Source organism: Ochlerotatus camptorhynchus, unplaced genomic scaffold, assembly GCF_037179485.1.
Source record: "Ochlerotatus camptorhynchus isolate MF236.1 unplaced genomic scaffold, CSIRO-AGI_Acam_v1.1 ptg000785l, whole genome shotgun sequence".
Taxonomy (NCBI): Eukaryota; Metazoa; Arthropoda; class Insecta; order Diptera; family Culicidae; genus Ochlerotatus; species Ochlerotatus camptorhynchus.
The window spans coordinates 1-23,388 of NW_027041250.1; the positions used below are offsets into that span (position 1 = coordinate 1).

General features: G+C 37.1%; 1 long non-coding RNA gene across 1 annotated transcript in view; it reads right to left on the reverse strand.

The window, feature by feature from the left end:
• Nucleotides 1-9,983: 9,983 nt before the first annotated feature.
• LOC135715027 (uncharacterized) overlaps nt 9,984-23,388 on the reverse strand; it is a 40,907-nt gene continuing 27,502 nt past the window's right edge. The window contains exons 3-4 of the long non-coding RNA XR_010518922.1: nt 12,179-12,263; nt 9,984-10,104 (exon numbers count right to left, since the gene is read on the reverse strand). This is a non-coding gene — a long non-coding RNA (uncharacterized LOC135715027). The remainder of the gene's footprint in view (nt 10,105-12,178; nt 12,264-23,388) is intronic.

A 23,388-nucleotide genomic window follows, 5' to 3' on the forward strand; every position in this document is an offset into this window, starting at 1 on the left:
ACGATACGTCATTATCCGAAACAAAATTATTAGAAATATTGGAAGAGAAACAAATATTAGAAGTGTCATTTGAACAGTGGACTACGATAGATAGGTTTAATATTGAGTTGAAAACTTTGCCTTCCGAAGATTTTTAATTTTTCTTTACGGAAAAGTTAGACAAATTAATATAGCACGATTTTATAAAAAAATAAGCAGGCAGAATTCTTAAAAACAAAAAAACAAACACTAGAAGATGGCGAAGTTGTTGTTATTTGCGACTTTTCTGAAAACTACACATTTGTTCTGCAAGATGAGGTTCAAAGCTATCATTGGAATAATTCTCAATGTACAATTCATCCATTTGTCGTTTATTTTAATGATAATGGTACACTAAACCATTTAAGTTTTGTGGTTATTTCGGACATTTCAAAGCATGACACAGTAGCAGTTCAGTTGTTTATCTCAAAATTATTAGAATTTTTAAAGTCGCAAATAACAGTCCAAAAGTGTATTTTTATGTCAGATGGAGCAGCATCACAATACAAAAACATAAAAAAATTTGCTAGCCTTTGTGGATTTAAAGATAAGCATAATGTAGAAATTGAATGGCATTTTTTTGCAACTTCACACGGTAAAGGTCCTTGTGATGCGATTGGCGGTACCCTTAAGAGAATGGCAACCAGAGCAAGTTTAGCTAAGCAACACGAGCACCTATAACGAACCCTAAACAACTGTACGACTAGGCAAATAGTCGTAAAGAAGATCTTCAAACAAAAATGTCATTTTGTTATGTTTCTACGGAAGAATACAAAAAGGCTGACACGGAATTTGATCTAATTTTTAAGAAAGTGAAACCAATTCCTGGAACTCGAAAATATCATTGCTATATTCCAGTTTCAAACAACCAAATTGCAGTAAAAATATTCTCTAATTCAAACGATACAATTTGGGTTTCAATGTATTCAAATAATATGAGTTGTAAAATAAAATAATAAATATATACTGTTTCTTATCTCAAAAAATCTTTCATTTGACCACATCAACGTGCTTCTCTTCCGCTGCCTATAGATAGAAACGGGTAAGTCTGACAGCTACCATATCTGAGAATGAATTGTTTGTTTTTTAATATACAATCATGAAAAAAATCTCGTTGCTGGACATCTCGACGAACATTTGAAAATGGCCTAAAATGTTGAAAATTGTTATAATTATATTTTTTTTAATTCGCATTAACTTGAGAACGGCTTGACTAAGGAAAAAAGTTTATATATGCAAAGTTATCGAAAATTATGCGTAGAATTCAAATAAATTATTCTTTGACTAAAAAATATGCATTTTCATCAACTTGTAAAAATCAACAAAAATTTAAAAAATTATAGATTTCTTTTTAAGAAAAGTTATCAGCATACACTTTTCACGAAATTAAGGGTATTCCATCAATTTTCTTGAAAAAAAAAAATTATAAAGATCGAAGGGGGGTGTTTTGGGATAAGCATCGTTTTACGTTTTTTAAATACTAATTTACGAAGTTTTTTCTTTCAATGTATTTTTTCCGCAAAGATAATTTAATCACCTAAAACTTTTCTCATATGCCATTTTCATCAGATCAATTGTTTTCAAGTCATGATTTTTCGCAAAAAATGAATCCATTTTTTTATACGCCCTTTTCAAAAGTTACTCTGGAGGAAAAAATCATATTTATAATGAAAAATGCAACCATCAGTAGCAGCGAACACGTGAGCAATGTTTCATTTAAATCAGAAGGGGTCGAGACTAAATTGACATTTTTATAACGATTTGAGCTGGAAATGCTCTATTTCATTTCACGCAACCGGGCAACTTGTAAACAATGTTGTGTACAAATATGAGCTTTTATATACAATATTTGCTACATTGCATGAAATGTCATAGAACTTTACATGATATATAATGTTAACTGTGACGCTCCATTTATGTGCATCACACTGAACAGAAATTTGCACTACTTTTTCGAACTGTGTAACTTTTTACTCCCAGAAAATTTGGTGATAGTCGTATAAAAACTCGAATTTTGTGTGTGCGGATTTTAAACGGTACACCCTTTATAATAGAAAAAGAATAATGCTTCTTTGAATTATTTTATTAAAAGATAAATGCTTATGTGATTTAGTTTTAATGGAGTACATTCATTTCTTTGCATATTTAAACAAAAAACATGTGTTTTTTCTTATTTGAATTAAGGAATATTTCTTTCCGGGGAGAAATTGACGTTTTACCGATCCCGAGTTTGACTGGTAACCTGGCCGAACCTGTATCTGAAATATTCAGAACGAGCCACAAGCCACAAGCAAACAGAAACATTACTAAACATGCGCAGAATCGTTTCATACGTACCAGTTAGTAGTTTTTTATGTATTGCATTATAATATTTATGGGAAATTCGATTGTGCCTTCAGAATAAGTATATAAATCATCCGGTATCCATGTATATGAAACATTATTTATGCACATATAGTTATCAATTTCATCATTTTAGTTAGATTCCATTCTTTACAAGGCAAATGATATTTGATGAATGTTTGACATAACGAAACTGTGGCTACATTTGATTTCATCCAGCATTGGTTTCTCGTAGAAAATCGTGTCGAAATCGGTTTATCAACCAGCAAATCAAAATTCAGACTCTGGCAAACAATTCGTCAATATGACCCGTTATCATTTTTTTTAATAGCCGTGTACGTCGTAGTTGCTACTCCATTACTGATCAGAAACCAGTAAAATTGCACAAAGAACTTCATGGAGATTGAGATTAGATTTTCATCTTGAATGTACAAGTTCGTCGATTCATTCTATTTATAGATTAAGGCCAAACGCTAGGCCACATATCCTCAGGGACTTTGGGGGAGGGAAAGGATGATTAGTTTCACAATCATTGTTACTACAGACAGAGTATACCACTGTATCTCCACAATTTCTGCGGAAAGAATATATGTGCCAGTGATCAGCATTCTCTGTTGGTACGTGGTGCGATCAGTGAAAGCAGACTGTTTTTATTTTAAATCTACTGGGGATAGAATAAGACATAGTGCAAAATTGGGACCTGTTATTGAACTCCCGACTGTCTGCTGAGTAAGCAGAAACGGAAACCACTAAGGGGCTGTCCATAAACTACGTAGACAGTTTAGGGGGGGGGGGGTTGACAATTATCTACGGCCGATACAAATTTTAAAAATTTTGTATGGACAATTGTCTACGAAAGGGGAGGGGGGGGGGTCAATAATCCCAAAAAAATGTCTACATAGTTTATGAACAGGCCCTAAGTTACTACACTATGGTCCCCTCTACCACTTCCAGATATCCAGATCTTCCGGAGGACGGTCACATGGCCTTCTAGGTACATGTTTATGTTATAACCCCAAATTAATTTATATATGGCAGTTCCAAGTGTTTTCGAAAAAACCGCGGAGCTCTAGAATCTGTATCATGGATAAACCACTTTTACGGACGTTACAGATCTTCCTAAGGATGGTCCCATGGTCATTCGGGCTCATGTCCCGACCCCAAATTAATTCTTATTTCGCAGTTCCTAATGTAAAAAAAAACACGGAGCTCTGGGATCAGTTTCGTGAATTGACCACCTTTACGGATGTTCCTGATATTTCGGAGAACCGTTTCGTTGTCTGTAGGATCGATATATAACAACAATGACTGTATTCTGGCTGGTTATGAACATGTGTGCCCATTTATCTAAATTATAGATCTGAAGCCACTTACAAAACCCATAAGCACACCTTAAAAAAACGTGTAATGACTCTTTTCCCTTTTAAGACGACTCTATTTTCAGTATTTCTACAATAACAATAATCTACAGACCTTAAGAAATCTAGAGGTACCGTAAAACGGGGTAACATTGATAGTTTTTTTTAAAGTATATTCTAAATATTTTTTACAGCAATGAATATTTTTCAAATTTTATATTTTTAAAACAAGTACTGACGATCCAAGAGTTAATTCGTAAATTATATGTTCAACGAAAATTATTGCATTTGCACTATTTTTTGTTTGTTTTGTGACCGAACTTCAGTATTTTAATTTGAGGTTCCTTTGATAATGAGTGAAACTCAAACAATTTAGCTCTTTAAATATAAAACTTTAAATGAATATATAATCAGAAAACTTCATAAGCAATAAGAATACAATATTGAATTTGTGATGGCTGTATCGAAAATACATTTCAGAAGTGATGGTTGGAGTACTTTTTCAAAAAAGCGAAAAACACGAAAATGTTTTTTTTTTAATATTTTTGTAAAATACGTAATACGTATTCTCGGCAACCTAAGCAGCGACCTTCTTTCTATAGCCTTTTTCTCTAAGGAACGCACACATATGCAGTATTGGTTTGTTTACAATCTTTTGCTGCCAGCTGCTCTAACAATTTCAGTCGAAAGAATCGTCAAAAACTGTTTTGAAACGCATTTACAAAGCTCCATTCTTCTCTAGTGAGAGCGAGTATTGTCGGCAACCAGTTTTTCTTCGGCAACCGTTCCATTTGAACTGCATGTAAATCTGCTGTTCTATTATCGGCAACTCGAAATCAGCTACAATTTGTAGTGCGTGTGTTGCATTTCAAGAAAACCTTGCTAGATTGCTTTTTCTCAGTGGTAAAAATATAGTCAAATTGAAGCTGAAAGCATAAAGAATCGTTTGCATGCATTCAGCGAAGTGTTTTCGTAAGAAAATCCAGTGAAAATAGTGTTTCAATTTGGGTTGCCGAAAATAGTATGTCATGCCGAAGCCGTCATTTCCCCTACGATATCAACGGAAATACCCTAAGCTACAATATGGAACTAATGTTTCTTATTTGGAAAAAAGCACAGCGAGTAAATTTATATTATATATTTTTATTATATTTTATTATATTATTTATATGTATATATTTATATATGAAATATATATTATATATTATATATATTTATATTTTCATTATATTATACTATCAAAGTTACCCGCACTATCAAAGATACCCCGTTTTACGGTACCACAATTTTTGAAATTCATCAAGAAATGGCTGTGTTATGTTATTTCAAACTTGCCGTTACACGTTTTTCTGAGGCTTCGTAGTCGGCGTAAACATTTTTACCCGCCGTATTCGGAGAATTCAGTAGATAGTGCTAGTTTTAAGGCCTACAAGATCACAATAGGGTAGAGTACTGATTTCAGCGTTAACGAGTCAGTTAAGCGTTTGGTGCGATACTTTAGTTCAAAAACTACCGAACGAAGTCAATAAGAACGCGTGATATAAATGTTTGCACCCATTATTCTCAAAAACAAAAGAAGCGTTCCGACCAAATCCGGTGTTTGAATGGCGTTTCAATGCGTTAGGTCGAATTTAGAATCCGTAGACCGAGTTTGGAATCAAGAAGCAGTGTTAGATTTTTAACGATATCTCAAAAATTTGTTACTTTCTATCAAATCTTACGGTACATACGGAAAGGTAAGTACATTTTAAAGACATCTGCAGTAAAAACATTCTATTTTGTGCAAAAAAAAAATACAGGCAAAAGGCAAGTTGTGCTTAGTAGGCCCAAAATTAGATGTAAAAAAATAATACAAAGAATCGGTTGGTGATCATCATTCATCGTTCCAGGAAGTAGTCAGTTTTCTCCGATTATCCCCAAATTTAGTTATAGAATCTAATAAAACAGCAGAATAAAATATTTGGGCCCCGGGAAAAAAACTTAAATTGCACCTACACATTCTTAAAATATCAGGGGCATTTAATTGGAATTAGATAGGGAAAATGCAATGTCGGCCTAAATGCTCTTAATTTGGGCCCATACAAAAATTCAGCAATCGACTAAATTTTCATTTGCGACCAAAAATATCCATTAGGACGCTACAATGACGCGTTCATTTAGATAAAATTGATTAATAGCAGATATTTAGCGATGGACCCAATCTTAGATGCATAGGCCAACATTAGAGCCATTTCCCCTATATAGAAGTTTTTTTAAACTTTATTGTAGAGATTTTTAGCCGTAGGCTATAGCGTGGGGTTGGAATCGAAAAGAAGAAAATGTGCACGGAATGATTATCATTCATGTCGACTTTCGAGAATTCGCTCTCGGACATGACTCATGAGTACGTTCCAATTGAAAAATGTTCTCGTACTGAGCACAATATCATGCTTTGACTCCGCGTGGTGTATGTCTCGGTTGGTACGGTTGGGTGCATTTGATGAGCTGAGATTGTCTTTATGTTTGGCGTGATTTGTTTTGTGGGGAAAATGGTAAATGCCACGATCACAAATATGCAAGTTTGGCACTTGGCCGATGAGGTCACACTTAAGGTGAAAGTAACCTGGTTAGTGGATGAATGTTTCAAAAATGGTTTTCTCTGAGGCATCACTTCGGACTGCAAAAGAATCTTGTCGACGTTTTCCTTTTATTATTTCGCTCAAAACGACGAGAACTTTTTCCAATCTGGTGTGGTGTCTCAGAGGAGGCCATTTTTTTAATTTTTTATTGACTCACTAGGTCACTTTTTTTATTCAATTTACTACAATTTACTCTGACGTGTTTTCGGGGAATTCAGGCGGGGCTTTCTTTGCCACCTCGTTTTTGATTGCGGGAGCTGTTGTGTAGAACAGCAAAAGAAAGGATGACGCGAGCTCTTTCAGTTTGGGCTGATTTTGTTTGTTTGATGTGCATCGGGGTGGATTTAACCTGAAGTGCATCTAAGTAAACGTTTATTATGTTGTCAGATTACTGGTTTGATGTGATGCAAAGGGCTCGATTACATTGTGCAACAGTTTTACTGAGAAGGAGACCATGGGTTTTATCCCAGGCCACTTTACATTACGAAGTTAATAGGGTCGCGTCAATTTCGGAAATCAGTACATTATACCAAAACTTTGAATGCATCTCTTATCAAGGTGAATCTTGATCCAACGAACCCAACCTACTAACGAAATCTTCTTTCCTGCGACCTTTGTGGGAACACAGAGGTAAAAACGGTCCCCAACACAACAAAGATCATTTTAATATTCCTTTGTTTCTTCCACCTGATTGCAAATACGAGGCCGGCACCGTTGTTGATCTTTAAAATTTTGAGTTACTGAAAGTTGAATGATGAGAGTAGACGGCCAATCTCAACACCATTCAGTTGATGTATTGTGCAATTTCACTGATTCTGATCAATCACGGAGCAGCAACCATTTGTATGTGCTGTCAATCTAAGCTAAGCTAAGCTATGAAAACATTGTCCTGTTGACTTGAACCGCTGAGTAATGTAATTTTTTCCTCTGTTTGAGACTGCCGTTTTTAACACGTACACTTGCATAGTCCCATTTTCAGTTTGTTATCCTCACTTTCGCTTCAGCCAAAAAAATTGGTTTGTTATTGTTTGTTACTTTCAGACCATCAAAACTCGTGCGCATACATTGGACTATAGATTAAGTTTACCCAGTTTGGGCGTAACGTGCACAAACACATAGTATAGGTAAACTGCATTAACCCAAAACTGGGTAGTTTGACGATACTGAATTTCTTGATAATTTTAATGCAGATTTGATTTTTTCTTCATGAAGTGCTATTAAAAATGTCTTGTTGAAATGTTCGCAGATTTTAATATTGTGAATGAAAACATTTATTTTATTATTTGAACATATCTGAATCGATACAATGACATGAATTATCAAATATCCGAGCATTTTGTAGTTTCGATTTATGAAATAACGGCTGGGACGACTATTGGTGGACATAGAATTTATGATAAAAGAATTCTTCTTCCATCGTGGAAAATCGGGTTGATGTGATGGTTTTGTGCCATGAATCCGAAGAGCTGCACAACAATGAACCAAGCAAACTGCCCAACGACGCAAGCCACTTTCATCCTTCTTCAAATTTGGGTATCCAACCCCGAGCAAGAACAAATACCTTAAATTGGTATGGATCAGACTGACATAAGGGGTAAAATATCATAAAATAATACAAACAAATCAAACAATACCATTCCAATACCAAATTAGGCAAATGCAATACCAAAAGGATATTCCTTCGGTATCCAAATATTATGTTATTTACAAAGTATTTTGCATGATTTTGTTTGGTATTATTCTTTGGTATTTTACTTCTTATTTCAGGCTGATCAACACCAAATTTTGGTATCAGGTTATTTTCTCCTGCTTGGGATCCAATCGACCTTCTTCTTACAAGTAGTGCAACCAGCAGCTTGACCAGCAGCTTGACCAGCAGTCAACCGCTCCGAAACATGCTGGAAAACACTCGGAAGACGGACTGTTGAACCAAAGGGAGGAGGTGACTGTCAAATACGAACAATCGTCGCCTACCTCCCATAACTAGTTCCAAACGACAAAAGTCATAAGCAACGATAGTTTGTTGATGTTTGGAATCAAATTCACAAATGGAAAATCAATGAGCGTAAACAGGTGAGGTCCAGTAAATTTGTCGTCTTTTTCGTTCTCCGGTTGAATAAACGGATGACGGAGTTTGACGTCACACTCCTTCAACCGTTTAAACAGCGGGAGAACGAAAGAGATGACAAATGCACTGGGCCTTACATATTTACATCTCATTGATGGATGGTCAGTAAGCCGCTTTGACAGCACATCCAGCTCGCTCTGTTGAACAGACTCCAGAATAAGTGCTTCACAATAATGGCTCTGTTGAAGATGGCCACACGGGTGTCTGAAATGAAATACACAATGTTCAATCCTATAAGAACTCTATTTAAATAACTACCAACGGGAAACTACCTTAAATTGTCTGAATAATTAGGGATTGGGTTCCTCCGGTTCCAGCAGCAGACCTACAAACAAATCGTTTTAATTCAAATTTCAACAATATGTACATTTCTCACCATGACGGAACATTGTGATCTTCTTCTTTCACGAAAATCAAACGAAAATAACTGTTAAAAACTGTTTTAATCAATCATGCAACCTAAATCCAACATCATACAGATTTTTTTTCTATTTGTTTTGACAACTAACGGTTAACATTTTTTCAGCCAAATTTGGGAAAATCGTTTAACCAAATTTGGGTTTATAAAGGGGGTTTAACTTTTGTTAATATTATCCAACTTTCCTTTGTTATCCTAACCAATATTCATAGGTCAAGAAATATACAAGAAATAAGGGACTTGCACATGTACATGACACTTGCACAAACAATACAATACGAGTCCATTTTTCCCACTGGTGCATTCCCGGTGAAAAAATGACTTCGCTTCCTTAATAAATATATATCATACCCAAACGATAACGCAAATGATAGAACTATTCCACAAATGGATTGGATGATACTCTGAACGCATTGTTAAGCAAAATAACCTCACAAATTTTATTAGGGTTTTCGTAATCTAATAGCGTTTGCACTTTCCCGGTGAAAATATGACTGTGTTTTTCGTAACCTTAAATAGTTGGTGATTTCCCAGCACTAGTTTCTGAGCAAAAATTACAAAAATGTTGCACAACAAAGTAGTTAAAACATTTTTCAAAAGTTTATGGTCTTCGGGTTTTGTCAAAGTGTGACCTGTTTGCTAAATGTAGCAAATTTTTGCTTGTTTATAATATATCGATTAAAAAAAAAATAAATAGAGATATTTAATTGACATTTTTTTGCAGTATTTATTTTTTTCGTAGTAGGCTATATTTATTCTGCAACATTGTATCAGACGTCATTTCGATTGGAAGTGACGTACTCGTGCTATAATTAATTAAAAATAACGATTTCGCAATATTTTGAAACTTTGCAGGATTTAAAATGACCCAATTTCAGCTCAAACGCATATACTTGACAAAAAAAAAAAAAAAAAAAAAAAAAAACAATTATGCAAAGTATCATGCAAATTTGAGTAGGAGGCAACTGATCAATTCTTAATTTTTCCACAGTAAAACACTAGCTTATAGTAATGGCTATTGAATGTTGCAGTTTTATTACAGTACACAGCCATTTTCAGAGATTTCTAGCCTATATTACTTAAAACATTACTTACGGAGCTGCTCTCGAGGGTATTCCATCGTGTGCGTCGGTGCGCGCGTTGCACTTCGGCTTCGGTGATGGCCACCCCCAGCCGGGCTGATGGGTTCATCCATGTCTCTGTAGTATGGACTACCCATGGCTGCAAAAGAATTATAATGAAGATAAAATTGCAGAGGGTAATGTTATAGGGAATGAATTTTGCGATTGCCATATTATGTCCTAAATTGATTGAATCAGTTTTGAAACATTATGGTACTGATTTTACCAAAGGAATCAAAACAATTCGAGGATCAATGCATAAAACATGAGACGATAAATATCAAGATGCTTATGATAATGTACGGTAGGAAACCAGGATGTGAGCAAAAACAAAAAATGACCATACTTTCACAAAACGATACATTAGTGTGCTTTTCTGTATCGTGATTCTTTATATAATCGATATTGACAGAATGGGAGATAGAAATAGAGAGGACACATGTATCTACAAGCTATGAAACATACTGTATGACTGTATATAATAACTATGCGACAAGAACGGAAGACTAATAGGTATGTGTACTGCAGATAATGTCTCAACAAATGAACAGCATGAACACGCTCTGGCAAAAAAAGTCGTCCGATCTGGGAGAGAGAAAATGTTGCAAAAAAGTTACTGAAAATAGCTCAATCGCGAATGCAGGTCATTTTTTATTTACTGGTTGCTGATATCAATCTCTCAATCAAACAATGTAACACTAAAATACAAAGGATCATACGCGTAAAAGTAATTGAAAATTATGTAGCAATGAAACGAAATTTTAGAAAAAGTTACTTCAGGATACGATAGATTTACACAATCGAGAAAAGGTTTTAATATTTAAGTCATGGATAAAGCTATGTTTGACTTTGGTTAGAAATTGAGTATCACCTAAAGGACTTCCTCGGGCTCCGTAGTCTCTTGAAGGCGACCTATCGACGGTTGGTAGTTCTGTTAAACGTCTGCTTGGGCGACCGGGACTTCTAGTGCCTGTATTAACTGTTTGACCTGAGCTGTAGGCTTCACGAGACATAATATGCCGCGAATAATCCGCGGTCTACGTCGGGTTTGTGTGTATGTAAATGTGGTGATTGTGTTGATGAAAATTTGATTTAGTAGTTGTTGATTATTATGTGGAACATGTGGTTAAAACGTCACGTGTTTATGTGCACAGTTTTTGATGTGGTCAGAAGCGAAGACAAAGTCATTAAAGTTGTGGATTTAAGTGATTGCAGTGATGGCGTTGGATTAGTGGATTGTGTTTGGTAGTTGTAGAATTAGAAGAAGAAAGAAATGGGAAAATGATCATTAATGTGACTGTGAAACAATATGTGATGGAATTTGCATAATGTAACTACATTCCATTAAGATGCCATTAAACAGAAATAAACCTAAGGTGCTAAGCCTTTTGAAAATCTGATTTGTTTGTTTTAAGATTGCATTTTTCTACCTATGCAAATTTAATTTTTAATTTTATGAAATTGTTAAGCCAGTCACCAAATATAAGTATCGTTGAAAGTGATTTCAACTCAAGACAGTTACTATGTACATGTTAATTGCATAATACTATCTGAGTCATTGGCGAGTTGGCCAATGGATCACATAATTCGAGCAGTTTAAAATGACGTTGCCTACCACTCGCAGTTTGCCGTGGAACATTATTTTGAAGTTTTTCTTCTAGAACCTTAAAAAAATAGTGGTTTAATTTATGCTCAGTTTAAAAAGTCTTGAATTTATTGCTGAATTCTCCTTAAATCGTTTGGTAGAAGGTCGTCCTAAAACTGCTCGACAATATGATACCTAAGTGTCCATCATGAGACGAATAAGAAGATGAAAGTGAGATATTATTTTTTTTATGGTGTGGCAATGACGCATTCGGTATAAGACGCCGGGTCATGGAAACACATGGAATTCATTGGTGTACGGAATACTCCGGTATTTCTATGTGTGGTGCAAATCACAATTTCAGTGTAACTCTTAAATGCAACAAAAACAAATGGAATATAAATATATATATATATATATATATATATATATATATATATATATATATATATATATATATATAGAAATGTGATAGATAATGGTATATATATTAATGTGATAGATAATGGTATTGTGCATATCTGATATCACTTGTCACGACTAAGGTGAATAATGTGATGTACAATATAAGTATCATTTTTCTTGTTACCTGCACAAGTGTTAATGGAGTAGGTATTTTCGACCATACGTACGTCATACAAGTTACGTTTTGTGTTTATGATGTAGCGCTGCACCTGTAAATTATGCTATCACCATTATTTTTTATGTTTTGAAGTGTAACATTAGAGAGTTGTAAACTGTCCTCATAAGACAGTATATTATGACAACATGTCAGTTGCCACTGCCGAGTTGCATTAGAATTAGCCAAATAATAATTAATAAAAAAAAAAACAAATAAATAATTACACTATCATGCGAGTAGTCCTATGCAAAATTTTAAAAATTTACACATACAATTTGAAAAATTAATTTTAGGTTTTTATCTAGATATCACAATTTATACAATTAAATTGATGTTGCTGAAAGATTGCCATCATTTGAGCCATTTCTCCTATATGGCCTCCACTTTTGTATGTATCAGCCCTTTTTGTGAATTATATTCAATTTATACCAATTTATACTAACTAATACATGTTCGCATATTTCAAAAGCAACGTTGATATACATTCATTCTGATTGTCTGAGGAAACTTTTCTTTAATGTTGCGTTACATACATCAAGCCAGGTGACTGGGTTTGATTACAGGTCTGTTTAAGGAATTTTCCGGTTGAAAAATTTCCCGATAGATTTGCATTTGTCACACCATATACTGATGCAACAATGGTACAGGCTCAATTAACAACTTTGGACGTGCTCTCGGCTCCCCAATCCGATGAACTTAAAATGGTTTTTTTTAACGCAAATTTTTTTCATTTATATCTAAAAGGTTGTCCCCAGTCGGCACCGCCGGGATTTTCTGAGGCATAACATCTCTGATCACGCCTTCCTTCGGAAAGGAAGTAAAGCCGTTGGTGCCGGTCTATGAGTTGATGGGTTGATAGGTAGGATCCAGATGTGGAAGCTACCTCCCTGGCGTCGGTAGCATTGATACTTAGCACGGAAAACAAGATAGACGTAAAACAAATCAAGGGAGAAGAAAAAATCTAAAAGGTTGGTCCTAATTTCATTCTTTGTGTGTGACTTCTTTTCATTTATGCTGCATTTTTTTTTAAATTATTGTCAGTTTAACGCTATTGGGTCATTCGTGACTTGTCTGGGGGTGAGATTTGAACTCGTGACTTTGGCGTGAGTGGTATGGATGCTAACCACTACGCCGGGGTCGCCCCTATGCTGCAAATAAGAAATGTATATTCCGTATGAAACCGTTTCCCAAAGTTTCATTACTAGCGATGAAATAGTGCACTGGTAATATAGGAGTATAGTTGAAAAGGTAAGAAGTAATGGGGGGTCATCTTCATTCACCAATAGGTCATATGAATAAAAGCGTTTACTTTACTTTTCCCGTAAGAAAAGCACGGGAAAGTAAAGTAAACACTTTTTATTCATACGGCCCAATGGCTCAGCAGTATTGGTGATGTGTAATGATTCCCAGGCGTTTAAGTGAGAAACTTTTCTGACGGGTTTGATTAGTTTTGCACCTTTCCAGTCAATGTTATGGTCTAAGCTCGTTGTGTGTGCAGCCACAGTGTCTTTGCGGCGAGTTTGTCCGATATAGATCATGTCCAAAACCGGTCGACAGAAAGGTAAATGTTAAACATGTGTTATACAACAATAAGTGTTGTATATTGCATGTAAGTGTTGTACATGCAATAAAAAATGGTACTTCGCTTAAATTTATATTTCTAGCCTGCTTTTATTTTACTGCACATTTAACCTGAATAAACTGAATCTCGACTCCAAATGCTTACCAATTTGTTAATAGAAGTATTAATATCAATTCATCAATATTTCGTACTTCCTATTGATGATCATTCTTCTTCTTCTTCGCATTTCAAGCTTATTGCATATCGTATATTAGCTTATTGCGTGCTCTCAACTTAGTGTTCTAGATGCACTTCCACAGTTATTAATTGAGAGCTTTCGATGCCGGTACCATTTTTGCATTGGTATAATTGTGTGGCAAGTCCAATCATACTTCTATGCCCAGGGAAGTAGAGAAATTTTCCAACCGGAAAAATTCCTAGACTGGACCGGGAATTGAACCCAGCCACCTCCAGCATGGTCTTGCTTTGTAGCTGCGCCTTTACCGACTGAGCTAAGGGAGGCCCCTTGATGACCAGCAACCAAATAATTCATGTATTTATTTATTCATCACGAACTGATATAATCTGACAACGTGGTCTACATTATTATGTCTGGTTTATAGCATCCCTCAATTTATTTTTCACTCATTTAAATTTATCTTGAGCAGTTGGCGGTTATCATGGAAATGAATATCCTCTGGATTATTTCTACATTTAAGAAAAACATTTTCGTCATTTGCGTCCAAGCATAAGCGTACAGTTCCGTTGGGTTTCTTAATTGGGACCGCATTTAGCGCCCAATCGGAATTAAACTCTTCAATTACTCCAAGTTGAAGTAATCTATCGATCTCCTCGTTCAAAGCCTAGTGTATAGCAGGAGAATACGAAAAAGAGGAAACTCTTACCTTACCGGTGGTGAATCTTTAAATTCATCCTTTAGTTCTATCTTATGTTGGGTCAGCGAGGTTATCTCAAGCTGACTGGACATAGCTAGTTTGAACTTCTGCTTAATGTTATCTAGTGCCGCTATCTGTTCGGAGCTAAGCTCAACAAAATCAGAAGGGTTACTATCAGTGCATTCATCGACATCCACTAAAAAATGGTTTCCTCACCTTTTCTTATGTGGAGGTCAAAGGCAATAAAGAAGTCCATGCCAGCGATACACTCCACTGGATATACACTAGATAAATACTATCAACAACATTTAGTGCGTCTCCAGAGGTACTAGTGAGTTTCAGATTACTCGGAAATATTTTGGTTTTATTACCCCTCCATAAAGAAACGATTTCTGTGGAAACAAGTGTACGAATGAAACGACCGAAAACTGTTGGTTTGATATATCCTTTTTTCCTTTTCTTTATTTAACGTCGGTCTCTGTTCCGCAATCTAGTGCCAATCACCGACGGACATCGATTGCCATCCATTGACGCCAATCGAATGTGCAGAAAGGCAGCTTCCACACCTGCGTAGGATATCGCACCCATTCAACACACATGGGCCGGGACCAACGGCTTTACTTTCCTTGCGAAGGAAGACGTGACCAGAGATGTTTATGCCTCAGAAAAATCCCACCGACCTCGGCTGGGATTGAACCCAGACCCATTGGGGTCTAGAAAGCAGTCACGCTTACCACTACACCACCGGCGCCGGCTATGGTTTGATATATGTAACCAGTGGTTCCAAATTATTACTTGTAGGCTCCTCCACAAACTTATTACCGTATAAAACGAATACGCCCTTCAGATTAAACTAGCACATTTACTTAATGATTGGTAACAGTGGCACTCACTTGTTGGCTTGCGAGTGTGTGAGCCTGTTCCACTTCTACGAGTACCAGGCCAGTGAAAAGGCCTATACCAACAGCAGCATTTGACAGTAGGCAGCATGTCCCGGGCTTAAATCCTTTATTTTGCTGTGCTGGCCCCGCTGTCACTGCTATAACATGTTGCCTACGCGCCTGCCACTGGGCTGACGAGTACCGATTTGAATGCGATTCTGTTATACCAGTTTGAGCGGGCAAAACATATCCCAGCCCTATTACCCGAGTAGCACACTTTCATCACAATAAGTTACAGCAACTTGTTTATGACTGAAATAAGTCGTATTTAAGTTTCTACAATTGATTTGTGACATGCGTGCTACTAGGGTAGTATCTGAGCTTATCAACAGATGGCTCATATGGTTTTGAGAGCAAGGTGTTTCACAACACAAAACATAAATGTCAAGTGAAATGTTCTAGATTAACGACATTATTTTAAAATTTATATGCATAGCTCAGCTTCTACCCGAAAAGATCTTTTTCCAACTTATCCTAGAACGGCATAGAAGCAACAATCAATACGAAATTAACTATTTTAAATTGGCTCACTACTTGACTAGCCTATTGGTCCCAAGAAAACGATTAACGTACCCCATTCTAGTTGAAATTCTAGTACTACGCAATGTTTGTTTTGATTCGCTATGAAAGTTTGACAGATAAAATGAGGGGTTATTGGTTTTTCCTATGTTTCGAGGGGTGAATCGATTAGCTCGGGACCGAAGAGAGTACCAGAGCTGAGCCAAAAAGTTGAGCACGTTATTTCGGGACCTTCTAGTCTTAGAGTTACATCTATGGTAGAAGTGCGCGCGTGTGTGTAAGAGTAATTCAGAAGTTCGTGTAAATAGTACGAAGTTAGTATATGATAAAAGAGTGAAGTTAATTAACCGCTAAGTAAAATTTGTACCAACCACTCTTAGTTGAACCAACAGAAACCAGGAAAACTATAAGAAAACAAGGTAATTCAGTTTGTAAGATTGTGAAAGCTATGCTGGTTTAGAAGAGTGACGTCACAGGGTGAATAATGCTGGTTGTTAGGTCCAAAGGGCCTTTTTCTTTTATTTTGCGGTCTAATGCTCCATGGTCCGCGAAGAGGCTGGGTGTTTTCGACGTCTCGGAAGCCCGCCATTGTGATTATTGCCACATGGAGAGGCAGTAACCGCCCCCCCCCCAAAAGACACATCCGCTATCATTAAAACTACCCGTCCACCATCGTAGATCCACCGTTTCCAAAGCCACCGCGTGTTCAACGCTAGTGTTAGCGGATTGAATCTAGTTCCCGGCTATCATCGTTGTCATCTCGGGTAATCTCTTTCGCCCGTGCGGCAAAATTATCCGGCTGTTGCCGTCCGCCACCACCACTTTCACCATCACACCACCGCTACAATTGTCATCCATCATGGTCAACCACCATTATCATCGCCAGCACGACCAACCCTAATCAGCATCACCAACAGTATAATCACCAGCGTAAACATGGACTTCGGTCCGAAAAAAAGCATGCAAGTACCCTAAATGGTGACGTCACGAATATACAAATGTAAAATGAAAAAGTAGCTTCAGTGGTAGTCTGTTATTTAAAAGAGCAACCCTGGTTAACAATTTTTCACCATTTTCGTAATTCCATCTGAAACCGGGTTCACAGGGGAACCGTCAGGCCTCCGCTTTTCCAGTGATACGAGTTAAAATTCCTTTTTCGGGGGTGTTGAGCATTCATTCAAGCGAGTTCTGGTGTTACCTTCTCTTTGCCAGGCAAACGACATCTGTGGTTGAATATTATTATCTTTGTTGCTCCTGTTAATTTGTAATTCGCATATTTGACGTAAAAGTGGAAGATACAAGCCAGAGTTAATGACCCTGAGATCCCTTATCATGAGTTAGCAGGTAACATATACGGCCGATTATCGTTGATAACTAAACATTCTCGGCCTATAAGAGCTCTTTTGTAATCTGGGTGCAGATTTCACCGCACCGCTTGTGCAATGTCCTCCTCTGATACTGGTTTTGCCAAACTTTTAAACTTCCTTTCAACTCCAGAAAACTTTCGTGCTGTCTTCTTTGTTGAATTTCTAACAGTACGAAGTGGTCTAGGTTGGGATGCCGAAATGAGGTTTTGAGGCTTTCAATAAGTTTCGAATAGGTTGTGAACCTGTGTTTATTGCTCATAAACCACATTTTCGCCTTTCCTGTAAGTAAGTTGACCGTCAACCGAATAGGAAAGTATTTTGACCTGCCCCTCTGTCTTCTTCCGTACATCGCATTGGCCATTTGACGACAGGAATGGTTTTCATTCGATTTGCAACAGGTATGAAATCCACATCCTGAATAGGGATTTAAATGAGGAGTAGGAACAGGAGTGCTGCATCTAGGATTAATATTAGGGTAGTGGTTCGGATTCAACGGATGTATGTTGAATCCCCTAGGTTTATATGGATTCAGTTTCGGACTTGGTATCCGGATATTGTCCTACCACGGATCTGGTCTTAAAAGATCGTCCGGGTTAAAATCAGATCTATTCTGAACTGAATTTGCAACACGACTCGGGGTGGGTTCTCTATGAGGCCATCCAGCATAGGGGTTAACCGTTGGATTAGGATGGTCATGAGAGTAAAAGGGGTTCAATTAAATCGGATGATGGTTTGAATGTTGACTAGTGTATTGATCAAAATTTATGTACGGGTTATTCACCTGGGTTGGTTGAGTTACCCAAGCATCATATGGATTGGACCATTGAGATGAGACCGGAGGAACATCTCGTGAAAATGTGAAAGGGTTCCGATAAGGTTGCGTTACAGTTTCCGGAAAATCATATGGATTGGACTCATCCCTGTAGGAACACCTGGTACGAATTCGGATGCGTTCCGATGGGCTTGCGGTTGTGTTAGAGGATTGGACCATTGCGATGAAACCGGAGGGCCGCTCAGTATAGATGTGGATGGATTATGCTCTGGTTGTGATGGCCTATTCTTAGAGCTGTATGCTCGCTGGTCCTCTCGAGAATTGCTTATAAACTGCGATCCAGATCCTGGTACACTGCTTACGCTAACCGGACTCACTGGATTCACCACACTGGCTTCAACCGAAGTATTCACTCCCGTAGATCGCGACAGATCTAATAAATACCGATACATGATACCGTGGGGTTGACCATGTAATATTTAAAGCACTATCTGAAGCGGTAGTGACAATCGATGTTTTCACGGTTGGCATAAAACTGGTAAGCGATGTTGAACTTGAATGTATACCAAGGTTGCAAAGACTCATTTCAGCTAAAACAATGTTTTTCTAAATTATGAAATAATTAGATGCCATGATCAAATTTTGAATTGGTAGGATACAAGAAGAGGTTGCAAAGAATGTGTTTGACATATTAAACCTGTTTATTTCACTTCATGAGAGTCGCAATCAGCGATTTTTCACAAACTCACTCACTCACTCACTCACTCACTCAGCGATCAGCAAATCGCTGATTGTGACTCATAGAAAGCAAAATTTACAGGTTTTATGTTTCCAACGCATTCTTTGTAACCTCTTCTTGTAAGTTACAAGTAAAACATGCCATCATACCATCTTTTGGTTTTATTATTCCGAAAAACATTATTTTAGCTGAAATGAGTCTTTGCAACCTTGATGTATACATAAGTTCTGTAAAAGTGGCTCAATTTTTGGTGCTATGTGTAAGGTTGAACCAGAAAGAGCTTGCGTTACCACCGGCGATATTGTCGGCAATGTGAGAACCGACGTCATCACGAGAGCCGATTTTGTCGCCACTGGCTGATCCAATGTATTTAAATCTTGAGTCGGCTCTTCTGCCTGAGCAGCTAAGCTAGCCACTCCCTGTAATTCCACAGAAACTGAGTCCGAAACAGACACTGATAATGGTGAGCAAATAGCATTTTCATTAAAGTGTATCAAATACGTTTGAACCACCTTTGAAAAAATCCAATTGGCATCATTAGCACTACTACTACTGCCATATGTTCATTTGAAAAGTTTCAAGCGATGATAAAGATGCACGAGAGCAGTCTTGGACATCAATGGATCAAAAGTATTAACTTCTATTTCATTCCATACACGCTCTAATCTTTCTCCACACACCAACATTTCACTCTCAGAATTACGGTTGTATAAAAAAATACGGACGAGCCCATCCGCTTCTTCTTGCTTCTTCGTTCTTTTCCCACTAGCATATTCCTAATCTCAAGTTCAAAACTAACAAAAAAGTTACGCTTGCAAAGGAAATAGCAGTGTAATAAGAACGGAACACCTGCTAACGCTATATCTGGTAGGTAAGGGATAGAGACGGAGATCATAAAAACAAATACCTTTTGTGTGCAGAGCTGGTAAATATCACGGCCGTTATGTGACGATGTGAAAACAGGTCCTCTCACTATCACGAGACGAAACTACCTATCATTAGCTTTCTTGTCATTTTTCAATGATCAAACACTCATGAGAATAATTCTTATGCGGTTTTGACATCAACATTTCTAACTGATTTAGATGAATTTAAACAAACAACGGTATGTAATCGGTAGAGCGAATATATTATTAAGATTTCCTCGGTACAATTAACTATAATATCATTAAATGAGTTAGTAATTACGAAGATCACAACACTGTCACGTTCTATAATGACAAAAAATTCGATGAGATTTTGAAGAAAATCTCTATCATCGTTTTCTCATTTTATGATAGTGACAGAAGTATCTCTGTTAATATCGCGCGAGATGTGGCTTCCCTATACATTGGATGTACGCTTAAACGACACGTAAAAAAAATAAACCTATTGATCGGAATGCGTGCTCAAATTTTCTGCCTAATATCCGAGAAGTTCAAGGTCGATCGTGAGTGTGCCTTTTGCTTCAAAGTGTTAGCTAAAAAAGCAATTTCCTGATAGCAAGTGCTATATTCATTCTCTTGCATGATCACTATCTGTGGGTGCAATGGATCGTGTCCAATCGCACGTTTCTGTAACAAATGGAAGAAGCCAATTTCGATATTGAGAAAGTTAATTTTATTAAACGGTGGTCAAACACAGGAAAGATTTCCCTTAAACCAAACGAAAAATTAACTCTCGAATCGATCTAACGTGGACTTTTTTGTTGAAGCGCCAAATATAACATTACGAAGGTAGCATGCAACTTACCTTTTCCCTCAGGGGCTGCCTACTATGTTGATTGAGAGGTTACGATGAACCCGCGCGGTCGCTCGTTGCTCTTTGCGTCGTCGCAAGCGTCGGGGCACTTGCAGCAGGGATTCTCGTAGGAATCATGTAAGCACACGTGGTTAACCTTTTTTGGTTGCGGCGCACTTTTCGGACGTAGGTTCAAAATTTAATTTCATCCACTCGCGCACTGATGTGGACCGTTCTAACGGCCGGTTCTGGTCTGGTTTCTCGGACCAACACTAAATAGGAGCACGAACGAGGCAATTCTTCCCTCCTTCGGCTACCATACAACCGACGGACACTCACGAACTATCAATCCCATGCAGTCGAGAACGCATATATGTAATGGCGGGGATTGGGGACCAGCTCGGCGGCAATTAATACGCACGATAGCTGTCATAACGGCTTTTTTATAATTATTGTAGCACTGCAAAAACTATTTTATTTGCCACGATGGTGATCAGTGATGGAAAAATCAGAAATCAATTGATATTTTTCCGCTCTCATTCGCTCGCAATATCACGCGTGATATTGGAACAAAATATTATGTTTGATATTGATTTTACAAGCTCCTTTGATATTGCGAGACTATTCACATCGTGCAAAAATCAAGTTGAGAGTTGACTCGACACAAAAATGATTCCGCTGTACATTATTTTCTTAGAAAGAGAAAGTATAGTTTGCTATCTCTTTTTACTCTTCACCGATGGCAAACACGAAGGGACTGCTGCAAGCCTTTATGGAAGTTTCGGTTGCATTCGGGTGTAAAACAAAAATCATGAAACTCAATCTCACCATAGTTTATTGAGATTTGCAGCTGGTGAGTTTTGTTAGCTTGATATTCCGAGCTGCGATATCACAGCTTGCAAAATCAACCGCAGTTGTTTGCTTGTTGATTTTTGTCTACGAAAATCAAGCGTGATCTTGGGCGTTGGTGACATTTGATTTTTTGATATTTTCCCAACACTGATGGTGATCATGAATTTTTGATATTTAATAGTAATTCAAATACTTATGAATACTTTAGGCGGAGAAAAAAGCGAATCATCATCATCATCAACATCATCATCATCATCATCATCATCATCATCATCATCATCATCATCATCATCATCATCATCATCATCATCATCATCATCATCATCATCATCAACAAAATTACATTTAAAAAAAGTAATAACTAAAACATCAAAAATTCGATCAAACCATTTTGTTTTTTTTTTTTTTAATTTCAAAATAAGAGCAAGGAAATTGTAAGATATTTATGTTTAATACAATATTTTGTAATTTCAAAATAACTTAAAAAAAAAATCGTGTCTATATTTTTTAATGCCTTGGTTTTTCCCCCCACAACTTTGTGTCACTGCGGTTAAAAGTGACGTTTTCGTACTACAATTTACTGTAAATGTAAATGACACCATTTTGATAAAAAAATACAAGTTAAAAAATGATAACCCATAACAAAAAATTACGAAAAGTTTCATGCAAATCAGAGAAGAATGAGTAAATTTTTTTTTGATTTTGGCCTGGAATTAATAGAGCACTAAATTTGTTTATGAAAGAAACACAATCTTTCAACAAGTTTTATTAAGTTTTTCTTAAAGATATAAATTTTTACCCAATACAAACAAAACATACTATAATACAATAATGGAAATCAGTTTTGTTATAGAAACACATGTTTCATATATTTTGTGCGTGATATACACTGGCAGTAACGAAAGATGAAGCACACTTAGAGAGAAGCTGTGATAAACTGTGTTAAAATGGCACTTTTCTTCATCTCATCTATCAGTAGTGTAGGGCTTATTTTTCAACATCGTTCGGAAACATGTTTTCCCATGTGGCATTATACATTAACCACATTTTTTTTCTTGATTTGTTATCCGTCGATCTTGTTTTCCGTGCTGAGCACGAATGCTACCGATGCCAGGGAGGCAGCTCCCACACCTGGACCCTACCTATCAACTCATGAACCGGGGACCAACGGCTTTACTTCCCTCAGAACATCCTGGCGGCGCCGACTGGGATTGAACCCAGGCCTGCTGGGGTGAGAGGTTATCACGCTTACCACTACACCACGGTGCCGCTCAATAACCACATTGTAATGTTGATTATTCTTAATAATGGGATTATTAATTGAGATTTTTGACGTAGGATTACGTCTTTCGGCAACATATTGGGGGTGCAATTTCAAAAACCAAAATCGATCGCGTTACAAAAAGTTTTCAGGTTTTGACCACTGATAACTCTGTCTATAGCGGATGGATTTTAATTCTAAACAAGCCAATCGATTGGAATTTTTTCTACAATTCTGCTCAATTAAACACTTTATCGATTTTAAATAGGTCACTATTGAAAATTTCATTGTTGCAATGCTGATCAAAATTTTCACTAATTGCCTGCAAAAAGCACTTCCCCTAACACAGATTTCAAAAACGATCCAGTCTCGCCGAACGGTGCTTATTCAATAACCATGTGTGATAATGTCTGGTCGGCAGCAGTGCTTTCGGCGCGTGGCGTTGAACATTGTTTTCCAGTACACAGCGAAAGGCTGCCCGCATGCAGTGAGCTGCAGCCCACATGCACGCCCTTTCGCCGAGAAAGGAGGAAGAAGCCGCACCGCTACT